Source organism: Tachypleus tridentatus, chromosome 10, assembly GCF_004210375.1.
Source record: "Tachypleus tridentatus isolate NWPU-2018 chromosome 10, ASM421037v1, whole genome shotgun sequence".
NCBI lineage: Eukaryota > Metazoa > Arthropoda > Merostomata > Xiphosura > Limulidae > Tachypleus > Tachypleus tridentatus.
Genome location: NC_134834.1, coordinates 157,012,270 through 157,025,103, shown reverse-complemented (window position 1 = coordinate 157,025,103; position 12,834 = coordinate 157,012,270).

The window sequence follows — 12,834 nt, the reverse complement described above, 5'->3', positions numbered from 1 at the left end:
AACATTAAATGTAATCTGCCTTGCATCTGTTTTGGTACTGTTGTTGTAATTAGAAAGTGTGAAATGCTATGTCACATGTGTTATCTTTGTAGACTGTAAACTACTAGCTTTTACCTTAACAGTTGTTTTACAAAAGCATGATGCATTACAATACTTTCTCCAAATTGAATAATATTTACTTTTAAAATTCATACAGTTTCATTAAAAACTACTTACTGGTATTAATGTTTCAGAACACATCTTAAAATCATTAGTTGAAATAAATTACATGCATTGAATTTTGCAAAATGCTTGCAAGATGGTGATAACAAAGGGTAGTAGTTGAATAATGAAATTTGTGGTTAATGTAATCTGGCAGTATCGACCATCTTTAGTTTCATTATTTACAAATTATGCTTCAACTTGTTTATGGTACTTTCTACAAGAAGAAAGCATCAGGATAGTTCCTTAACAACTTGGATCTCATTTTCTTTATAAATAATTCCTTTCAGACCATGTGAACCTCCAGGTTCAAAGATGACTGTTATTACTGAATTTTAATTCTTTTTACATTTTTGTCAAAGTTGAAAGTATTAATATTTAGTAAGATTTTGAGTATAATGGAAATTGTGGAGGATTATCAAAAGATCTTGTTTTACCAGACTTTAAAGGACAAATTAGGTGAAGATTAAATAAATCCATTCAAGACTGCAGGCATGTTTAAATTGGATTAGCCATTCTCATTAAGACAAATTTGGCCCGCCATGGCCAGATGGTTAAGGTGTTTGACTCGTAATTTGGGGTTGCGGGTTCAAATCCACGTCACATGAAACATGCTCGCTCTTTCAGCTGTGGGTGCATTATAATGTGATGGTCAGTCCCACTATTTGTTGGTAAAAGAGTAGCCCAAGAATTGGCAGTGGGTGGTAATGACTAGCTGCCCTCCTAGTCTTACACTGCTAAAGTAGGGACGGCTAGTGCAGATAGCTCTTGTGTAGCTTTGCATGAAGTTCAAAACAAACCAAATCAAGATAAAAAATTAATTATTTGTAAGGATTTAAAATAATTGCTATATGCAAGAAAATAAAACTGAGTTGAAAGAGCAGTGTGGATAGGTTAGACATGTCTGTCATTGTGTTTTTAAATGGTCAAACAGCTAGCAAATAATCGAGCTCATTGACATCCAAGCAAGATACTGTGAAAAATAGTGCACAAAGAATAAAACAACCCTAAGTGCACAGAAGGAAGTAATGTAAATACCACAACTTTTTACAGAGTGACATTGAACGTGATGTTGTGTATTCCATGTCAGATTTATGAACTATTTATATTACCCCACACAAGAGAATAAGTACAAAGTCCAGTATACGGGAATACTGAAACAATAAATGTTTATCTTGGAAGTCCTGTAGTTTATGCAAATACAATACACAAATTGTACAGTACAATGGACTGAAGGATTTTTGGTTATTGGTTTTATTCTTCATATAAGTACCTATTCTGCACTCAAACTTGTTAGTATCAATAAGATTGACCCCCTCGGTGTGGATTCCTGTACGTGGTGAGGGGACCTCCCAGGGAAGGTTCTGTTCTTTCAGGTTACCTCCTCTGGGATCTAAACATCCATCCATGTGTTTGCTGTGCGTGGCGACCCATGAAGGGGATGAGAGGATCCTGGTAGTTGAGGGGTCCAACCCTAACACAACACTTTGGCCTCGAATTCCTGTATATGGGCAGTCTTTGGGTGGCTCCCCTTGGGTCAATTGGCTGGTCCACTTGTGCTAGGATCAACCAAGTACCAGTGTTGGTAGTTCTCAATGGGTGTTGTGGACATTGTGTCAGATGCTGGTGTTTGGGTATAATGCTAACGAAACCCTGGCGTTGCTTGCATTGTAGTTGCTTGACCTTGTAGTGCTCCATGGTTGATGGAGTCAGTGGGCATCGAAATTTTCTTTTTTTCCTATGGATCATCCAAATACAAAAGGAAATAAAATAGTGAAAAAACAGTCAATAGGTAAACGACCACATCTTGAAGACTGATCAGTAATCTTCAAGATCTGTACCACCAGTTGTACCTCATTTTCTCATCCTACATTCTCTTTCTGAGAAACCTTCGGGCAAATGTCCCCCTTTTTTATAGAGAAGGGATTGGAAGGACTTGCTGGCTCTCCAAAGTCAGTAAAGAAGCTTCGATCTGGAGACATTGGTTGAAACATCCACATCCCAACACAGTAAACTTCTCTTTAATTTAAAGGCAATTGGGGATATACCTATTGAGGTTACACCTCATGCTACTTTGAAGTCATCACGAGGAGTTATTGTTGAGAGGAACTTGAAGAACTTTCCCGAGTCAGAGATTCTCGCTGGTTTCTCCACTCAAGGAGTTTCTGCAGTGAGATCTCCACTTGCAAAGATGGAGTTACACTACTGACAAATATCCTCATTTTGATATTTACATACCACGTGCACCTGCCACCATCAAGGCAGGTTATCTTAATTGCAGGGTACGGCCGTACATTCCAAACCCTCTTCGATGTTTGCAGTGTCAACGGTTCGGTAACTCGAAGATGTCATGTTGTGGTTACCTGACATGTACTTGTTGTGGTGGCAAGGGCCACAATGCCTGTGAGTGTGAAATGGACTCACATTATGTCAACTGTAATGATTCTCACCCTTCTCACTTTCGTTCTTGCTCTAAATGGTGGGAGGAAAAAGAGGTGCAGCATGTGAAAACAACTCATAACATTAGTTATCCTCAGGCTCGGAAATTGCTGCCCATCACTTCATCTCGGACATATGATGCTGCACTTCGTTCCACAACTACAGTGGGAGTGCAGACAGACCTCTCTGTGCCTCCAAGAGAATCGTTCTCAAAACAAATGAAAAGCCTTTTGACCTCCATGGTTAAAGTTGATGAATCAACTTCTACACCCATCTATTCCTCCCATAAATTCCAACAAACCCTAAGATCCACATCCTTTGGTTCCAGGTACAGGCATTTCTTCAGATACATCTTTTTCTCCCACCCCAAGATGCAAAACAGCCATTCGTTCATGTCCTCAGTCACTGGAATCCCCTTCCAACAACAAAGACCTGCCCAATCGGCCCAGGGTAGACTCCATGGAGGTTGATAGACCTCCCCCGAATAAGGATAGTAAGGAAAGAAGACGTGGTCGTAAACAGAAGGGTTCTCCAGTCAATTTGCCTACACGTCATTAAAAATGGCCACCTTGATGCAATGGAACTGTCAAGGTTTACGTTCTATTCTGGATGACATCAAAACACTGATTACTTCCTATCCTGTATGTCTTTCCTTACAAGAAACATTTCTGAAGGCTGCCAATACAGTCACCTTTTGGCAGCTTTCTCTGTACAGAAATGACAGGCTATGTGATGGACGAGTACATGGAGGGGTGGCACTGTTGGTTGATCAGTGTGTGCCCACCCTATCTTTATTACTCAACACACCCTTGGGTAATAGCATCACTGTTTGTTCTCTTTACCTGTCACCTGGAGAGACATACGATCAATCAGACCTATATGCTCTCATTGAACAGTTGCTGTCTCCCTTTCTAATCCTGGGGGAATTTAATGGGCATAATCTCCTCTGGGGAAGTGCTGTTATATTGATAGGAAGAGTCGCTCTTTAGAGCATATGCTCTTTGATAACAACCTTTCTCTTTTCAATACTGGTTATTTCACATATTTTCATGCACTTAGTCAGTTCTTTACTGCTGTTGTTCTCTTGGTATGCTTCCCTTCATTATTCTCCCATTTTTCATGGTGGGTTGACAATAATCCATGAAGCAGTGATCATTTTCCTATACTTTTGAGAGAGACTGACCATGGTCAGTGCCACCCAACTCATGTGTCCCAGTGCAAGCTAGATCAGGCAAAGACTGATCCACTTTCACTGCTCTTGCAGAACTTGATCCTGCCATTGTCTGTAAGCCATCAGTAGGCGACTGTGTGGTAGCAGTAACTGGCTGTATTATATAAGTAGCTGCTCAATGTATTCCTAAAACCTCAACACATTTTCCACTATATCCTTGGCCATGGTGGAATCTTGCCTGCCACATGGCACGGAAGGCTCAAAAACGTGCATATGGGACAGGGTTCGAAAGGTTAGTGGGCACTACAATTCTGTCCCCCTCTCGATCTTACTCTCTGATTGCCAAGAAGTAGCTGATACTCTAGGTGAAAGCTTTTGCTGGGGATCTAACACTTCTACTTGTACCTCCACCTTCTTGGCCATCAAGACTTGGGCAGAGCATTCACCTCTTTCCTTTCGAACTGATTGTCTCTATGACTATTATCGTCCCTTTACACTGGTGGAATTGAAATTGGCCCTTCATTGGTCTGGCAGTACATCTGTTGGACCAGATGATGTACACTGTGACATGTTCTGACATCTAATTGTTTTTAACTGGATCTGGCAGAAGAATGTTTTTCCTAATGTCTGGCACCAGGCCATTACCTTACCTTTCTCTAAATCTGGGAAAGATCCCAAGATTCCTTTAAATTATCATCCAGTTGCTTTGAAAAGCTGTTTCTGTAAGACCCTAGAGAGGAAGGTTAATGCTCGTCTTGTTTGGTTTCTTGAATCAAATAACCTCCTCTCACCCACTCACTGTGGATTCCGTGACAGCACTCCACCATAGACTACCTGATTCGACTTAAAATATCAATTAGAGAAGCCTTTCTCAAACAACATCTTGTATCAACATTCTTTGACATTGAGAAGGCTTATGACACAACATGGAGGTATGGCATTTTGCGAGACCTCCATATATATGGGTTATGTGGCCATTTACCCATTTTTATTAATTTTTTAATGGACAGGAAATTCCAAGTTCGTGTCAGCTCAACACTTTTCCACAGGAACTTTGGAGTCCTACAAGGCTGTGTTTTGAATGTCACACTTTTCAGTATAAAGATTAATGCCATCATTGAACAACTCCTTCTCACTGTTGCAAACGGGTTCTATGTCTACGACTTTCACATTCCATGTCAGTTGTCGAACATGAGATATATTGAGCAGCAACTACAAACTGCCCTCGATCGTGTACTGAAGTGGACCATGACAACTGGCTCTAATTTCTCTCTCTCTAAAACCATTTGCATGCACTTTTGCTGCCAATGGGGTATTCACCCTGATCCTGAACTCCGTGTCAGTGAAGTTTAGCTGCCTCTGATCCCTGAGACCAAGTTTTTGGGGCTTATCTTTGATCGTAAGCTGACCTTTACATGACACATCAAGCATCTAGGGTCAAATGTACAAGAGCACTGAACATCCTCTGTGTCCTCTCTACCACTACTTGTGAAGCGGATAGATGTTTTATGTTAAAGATATATCGTGCACTTATTCGATCGAAACTTGACTGGATCACTGGTCTATGGCTCTGCCAGATCCTTAGCCTTAAAAATATTGGACCCTATTCATCATCAAGGACTTTGACTCTGCACTGGGCTTTCTGCACCTCCCCAGTTCAGAGCTTATATGTAGTCTCATGAACCATCTTTGCCGTTTGCAACTGTCTTTACTCTATTCTTTGAAACTTTGTTCCTTACCAAAGCATCCCATCTGGGGTTGTGTTTTCCTTCCACAGTGGGCCATACTTTTTCAGAACAGACAATCTGCCATTGCTCCTTTTGGCCTTCACGTTCAGGCTCATTTGGATGAATTGGGTCTGTCTTTGTATAACAATGCAGTATCCACTGGTCAGCCCATCCCACCATTGCTTATTACAGTCCCCAAATGTGGTTTTTCTTTAAGTCATCAAAGAAAAGCAGATACTCCTGATTGGAATTATCATCTTTTATTTACTGAACATTTTTCAAACAATCTTTCCATTCCAATTCATATGGATGGTTCCAAATTAGGTGACTCTCTGGGCTCTACCATGGTTTGTTGCAGTTCGGTGGTTGCGTGCAGAATCCCCTCTATAGCTTCTATGTTCACAGCTGAACTGTATGCCATTTCTCTTGCCCTGGATCATATTGAAGCTAAGCAGTACTCCAACTGCACTATTTATACTGACTCGCTTAGTTCTCTCCTGGCCCTGGAATCGCTTCACGTTGGTTCACACCCTGTTCTTGCTGTATTCAAAACCGACTGACCTATTTCTCATTAACATCTACTTCTGTCCAGTTTTTCTGGATACCAGGCCACAGTTCGGTGGTTGCCTGCAGAATCCCCTCTATAGCTTCTATGTTCACAGCTGAACTGTATGCCATTTCTCTTGCCCTGGATCTGCTAAGCAGTACTCCAACTGCTATTTATACTGACTCGCTTAGTTCTCTCCTGGCCCTGGGCTTCACACCCTGTTCTTGCTGTATTCAAAACCGACTGACCTATTTCTCATTAACATCTACTTCTGTCCAGTTTTTCTGGATACCAGGCCACGTTGGTATTTGTGGGAACGAGCTTGCAGACATGGCAGCTAAATCTATCTGCTCTGGCACTGTCACCACTGTGCCTATTCCATACATGGACTATGGCTCGGCCTTATGTCAGCTGACAGTCAACTTGGAGTGAGCAACGCGAAAACAAGCCTTTCCAAATAAAACTCCATACTGGACTTTGGCCATCTTGCTTCTGTAAGGATCGGAAGGAGGAAGTTGTTCTAACTAGACTACGCATTGGTCACAATTTTTTAACTTGTTTTCTTTTATATGGAATTGATGCATCAGTGTGTAATTTGTGTCACACTCAGATCACTGTAAGCCACATTTTACTTTCTTGCCATCGTTACGTCTCTCAACGATGGCACCATTTTAATACTGTTCAGTCCCAAGGTTTGTCCATAACATTGGACAGTGTCATTGGTGATGATGACACTGTCCACCTTGATAAATTTTTAGTTTTTTAAAGGCCATTAATCTTTTTAATGTCATTTAAGTGTTTTAAATTTATACATTAAACCTTTCTTAATGTGGTTCCATTTTAAGAATCACAATCTCTCTAGTTCGATTTGAAATTAGAAAATGGCCGTAACATTAAATATCTCGACACGAGGACTGGAAAGGCCAACTTCAGGTGACTAATGCTGCTGTTTGAACTGTCCGTTTGTCATCCTAGCACGTTATTATTATAATTTTGTTACACGTCTTTTAAAACCTTTTTATTACTTTCCTTTTTGAAAATGTCCATAATGTCAAATAACTCAAAACCGGGATTGGAAAGGCCAACTTCAGGTGACTGAAGATGGTTCTTGTACTTACCTGTTAGTCTTCCTGGCAGGTTATGATGATAACTATTATGCTACAGAACATCTCTTACAACTTCTTGTACTGAGGTTTCTCAACATTGGTTTTATGCTATTTATGTTTTTCAATACTGTTTTGTTTTACCTTCATTTCCTTATATGGATTTTACTACATACACTTTATTTTTACCGGACGTTTTGGCGCAGATAGCCTAGCTGCTTTGTGCCATAAAACACTAAATCAACCAACCAACAAGATTGGCATCATCAGATCACAGACTTTATCTTGAATATAAGCACTTTTGTAACATATTTTCTATATAATGTTTTTGTACATATTACTGAAAGTTTGATAGTTTTACTGTAGATATTAATGTCATCATTCCTTTTCCAGTGTAGGATCAATCCAGTAGACTAATTTGATTCTTGCAAGCATTCAATAGACAAGATGTTAGGGTTAAGTGAAAAGTATATTGTTTAAAAACATTTGGAATGAACCTAGCAACAGTATCAACTAAAATAATGATTATAAATAACTATTAAACATCTTATAAAGCTTTGCTGGTAAATGTCAACATTGAAATTCTATAATACAAAGTTTGCTGTAACTATTCTGATGTGGTGGTAGAATAATTAAGATTTTGGGTGGATTGTATTTTTGTTTATATTATGTAGTGGTATCGTTTATTTTTGTTACATCATGACACTCCACTGGGCTTTTTAAAAAGTTTACACTGGTGTGTTTCATGTTCCAAAAATGCAAAAGGCAGCCATCTTGATCTTTAATGCAGGTGATGTTATTTGCTTCTTTGGATAATTAAAATACCAGCTACTTTCAAGTAATTCTCTGATGAAAAGAGTATAATACTTGGATGTTACCATAAAATCAGAAACAAAGTATTAGGCAAGGTGTTTTTGGAGATTCATTAAAAATGTTTAATCTTTACTTGTCTACAATCACTAAGTCAATTATTAAAAAGAGTATAGAAATAAATTACTATTTCAGCATTTTTAAAATATACAAAGGCAGAGTTTGGTTCTTGATACTGAAATGAAATAGTAGTTTGGATGGACTTGGTATGGTGTGCTCTAGAACAGCTTTAGAAGTTCTATTTGGTAATGATTTGAAACAACAACAAAATTACATTACATGTTAGAAGTTTATGTAATGGATTAGTGAGAGAAATGTCGTTAAAACATTTGAAGCTGAAATTATGCTTCATCGGTTCTTAAGGATGTTTACGTAACAGTATGGTAGAATATGATTTAAGTTGGTTCCATTTGCTTAGTGGGTATTGTTACCCAGCTTAAATTCATTAGCAACTTATAGTTGTAATTTTAATTGTATTACTTAGTTCACTAACAGTAGATATTTTAAAAAAATCAGCATATAATATAATCGACATTTTTCATTTGTTTAGTAAACACAAAAGTGCTCAAAGAATGGCTGTATTGTAACCAATCATTGATCGAAATTTGAATCTTAGCTTGAGGAGCCCTCAAGCTTGTTGACTCACTGGAGGTTAACTGAACAACAAGATATGAAATATGGTGCAAATCACATGTATGTAGTGAAAATATCTTAGTAAATAACTAGGACTCTTGCATATGGGAAATATTTGCACTATCAAATCAATTTTACCTTTTGTAGATGTATACTTTTGTTTTGGAAGTTTCACCAAATTCATAATACATTAACGCCATAATGTCATGTCCCTTAGCCACGACCCTCGATAGTACAGCGGTAAGTCTACAGATTTGCAACGCTAAAATCAGGGGTTCGATTCCCCCTCAGTGGGCTCAGCAGATAGCGCAATGTGGCTTTGCTCTAAGAGCACACACATTCCCTTTCGCGAGTATATTTTATTGGCATAATATAGAATGAAAAAAGCGACATTTTAAATTGTTAAAAATTACAGTGATAACACATACGGCACAAAAATTGGACCAGTTTTGCCCCTGCACTGTTATTGTAGAACTTAAACCTACAGTTTTACGGCCTAAAATCTCTTTCTGAGTTAGAACACACTGAACATTAAAGAACATTTTTTGAAGTATCTTGTCATTTACTTCAGCTTCTCGTTAACTACAAAATGTCTTGTTTGTTTGTTTGTTTTGGAATTTCGCACAAAGCTACACGAGGGCTATCTGTGCTAGCCGTCCCTAATTTAGCAGTGTAAGACTAGAGGGAAGGCAGCTAATCATCACCACCCACCACCAACTCTTGGGCTACTCTTTTACCAACGAATAGTGGGATTGACCGTCACATTATAACGCCCCCACGGCTGAAAGGGCGAGCATGTTTAGCGCGACGCGGGCGCGAACCCGCGACCCTCGGATTACAAGTCGCACGCCTTACGCGCTTGGCCATGCCAGGCCTCTACAAAATGTCAAACCACGAATTTGGTTCTTAGTCAGAATTGCGTGAAGATTCGGTCCATACTTTAACAGTTTGACCCCTGACATACATTTGCTTTGCTTGTTATTTTATTTGTTTCACAGTCGCAAAATAATTACTTTTGAAGTATTTGACTAAAATATGGAGTAACTCAATCAAAATCTAGTTGCAACGAGAAAAAAAAAATGCGAATCTTTGTTTAACTGTGTATATTAACTATGAAACTTGAAAAGCGGAGAGACCAACTCCTTGTTAAAACATCAGAAGTTATTAGATGATAGTTTAGAAAAATTAATAAATCCGTAATACCTTACATAATAGTCATCTTAACATTGCACCTAAAATAAATATTCAAAATAACAGCGAATGTCTTTCAATTCTACAGTTATAGTACGAAGCAAATTATGACAGTTTGAAGATTAGATTTCATCTACCTCCCCACGACTGAATTTAGATTTGTTAATGTAATATTTATTCATGAGAAGCTGGCATTGCCCTTCAAAACGGCACCATGCTTTGTTAGTAAGTCGTAGTTAACTAGTTGTCTTTGTTTTCATTACACGTTGTTGACACGGAACTTCCGACTGCAACAGTGACATCTGCTTCAGTTCGTGGCAATTTTTCGGTTGTTTGTATTTGCTTCTCTACTTACTATTCGTACTCGTTCCCAACAGGTCCACAGTAACAATCACTTTCAAACTGTCTTTATTAATCTGAAGATGAACTAGGAAGGTCCAAATGTTCTATACTTTATTTTAATTAAAGTTTTTAATACTCATGTCAGCCGTCTTTAGAATACATTTTTACTTTGAGTGTGTTTCTCGTCATGATGAATGTCTTGTAGAAAATAGATAATTTTATCTAAGTAAACGTACGTGTACACGAAAAGCAGAACAAACTGTACATGGATATTTATAACAAGCTTGAGAGAAACTCTGTTAATTATGTTTATATTTAAAAGGTAATAAAGCAACTAATTTTATAACCTACGACAATTTGTCTTTTATTTCTAACGGGCGTGGGAAGAAACGTACGACCCCATTAAGCATCACTCGAGACGCACTACTCGCCTGCGTTAAACGTTAAAGTATATGGATAATTCTCCATCACCCTACACTTTTATAGATGACGTAAGAAGATGCGAAAAGCTTTTATTATTTACTGAAGTAGACTTCTGTAATACCATGGAAATAATAAAATAGTGAAATAATAAACTTGAAAGTAAAATCGATAATCGTGTAAAGGACTTCAAGGTGGTTGTAGGGAAGCTAATTAGGATTAAATGTGACTTTTTCTCTTTAAAAGGTACCACAACTTTAACAGGAAATCAGGTTCCTGAAAACAATATGTCCCTACAATTCTAAAATCAGAGTTCGACTCTCCTCCGTAGACTCAGCAGCTAGCCTGATGTGGCTTTGCTATAAAAAAACACACACGCAATTTCCCCCCCCCCTAATGGCACAGCGGCCCATGGTGCTTAGAGCACAGATAGCTAGCACTTTGTGCTTAATTATAAACAAAGTGAACTGTGTGAAAGAAAATGCTTCAGCTTTCCTAATTATCACGGAACTAATTTTGCGATACTTTCTAAATAAACAAGCAAAGTACACGGAAACTCGCATTACTTCAAACTTCTGAATAACCTTTACTGTACTTGGGCTCAATTACATCATTAACAGATCCTGTTAGGTTATCATAACTAGACATGATAATTTAGAAGCCTGTTAAATACGTATACACTAATTTTGACTTGCTGCTTACGTGGGAATAGAACTCAAATTGTTATAAAACACAAGGATGTTATAATGTTGTATCTACATTACGTATAGTGTAAAAAACCTAATAATTTTGAGGATTGTGATGTTCATTTAAAATGTGTTATTGTTCTATTAGTGCAGAACTACATGGGCTATCTGCACTATGTCCACTGCGGGGAATCTAACTCCACATCTTAGTATTGCAATTTTCTAAACTTTTTTATGTGCTTTCTGATTTAACATCTCTTATAGTTACAGAAAGAAAACAATTCTTCGGTATTTACTCAGTTGTCATATCAAACGCAGTAACTGAAGCACTGGTATATCCTTTTCCATTTTTAATTTATGAAACCAGGCGAATATACAGTTTTTCGTATCAACCCCTCCGATAAGTGAAGCTTTTATCCCTAGGACGTGCTGCTCAGTTATACCATAGCTCTTTGTTTTGTAATGTATGTGTGTGTGTTTTTCTTATGCCAAAGCCACATCGAGAACCCTTGATTTTAGCATTGTAAATCCGTAGGCTTATCGCTGTACCAGCGAGGGACTTTTTAATGTAATAATCCAATCTTTAAAAATGTATCAAAATAAAAGACACTGTCGGATACTTGTAACAAATACATAGATGAAATATCAATTTCGTATTAGCAATACTATCCATCTGTACTTGTTTTTTAATACTTCAAGCCGAGGTCGTTGGTTTTTTTACATTTACGAAGTTCCTCACTACAGTGAGGAAAAAAACAACAGCATGTTAAGCGAAATCTATATCTGATATGAAGTTGCAGTGGAATGATATGCATCGGAACTACATTTCGACATTGTTTAGTGTTCGAACATAACATGATATCACAGAAAGTTGATTGTTTTTAGATGAGGGAGGTAACAGTTTTCAAGATGGTGATATTTCTCGTACTTAATGATATTGGAAAACAAAGGAATATGAATCCACGGAACTAACAGAAAGAGACTTACAAAAAAGTCGTGCATCAGCCGCTGTTGTAACAGATGAAAATCCACGAACAGTTTTAAACATAATCAACAAAGATTTCCGTCTGGAAGAGCAACAAAAGTGAGGTGTATACAAGTTGTTCAACGACATATCCGTTCAAACCTTGCATATTTTAAGCAGCTACACAAAGAAATTAGTATTTATATATTCCGTACGAATATATATACCAGTAAAATTGCAGAACGTAATTCGCATAGAGCTGTAACAATGCGATGAGACACTAAAATCGTTTTACTATAAGGTATTAAACCTGCATACATATATTTCAATTATTTGCTGACAGTGTAGATTAGATGCAGTAAAAAAAAATAATAATTTGCTTGACTTCTAAAAATTAGCTTTTTAGACATTTCTGTCGATATAGCCAAGATATATAATAAACAAAACCCGCAACTGATTATTAAAATTTATGCAGTTACTAAAAGAAATAATAGCACCATGTTTAAAGTAAGAAACGCAGCGTTTATATTCAGTAGGTTT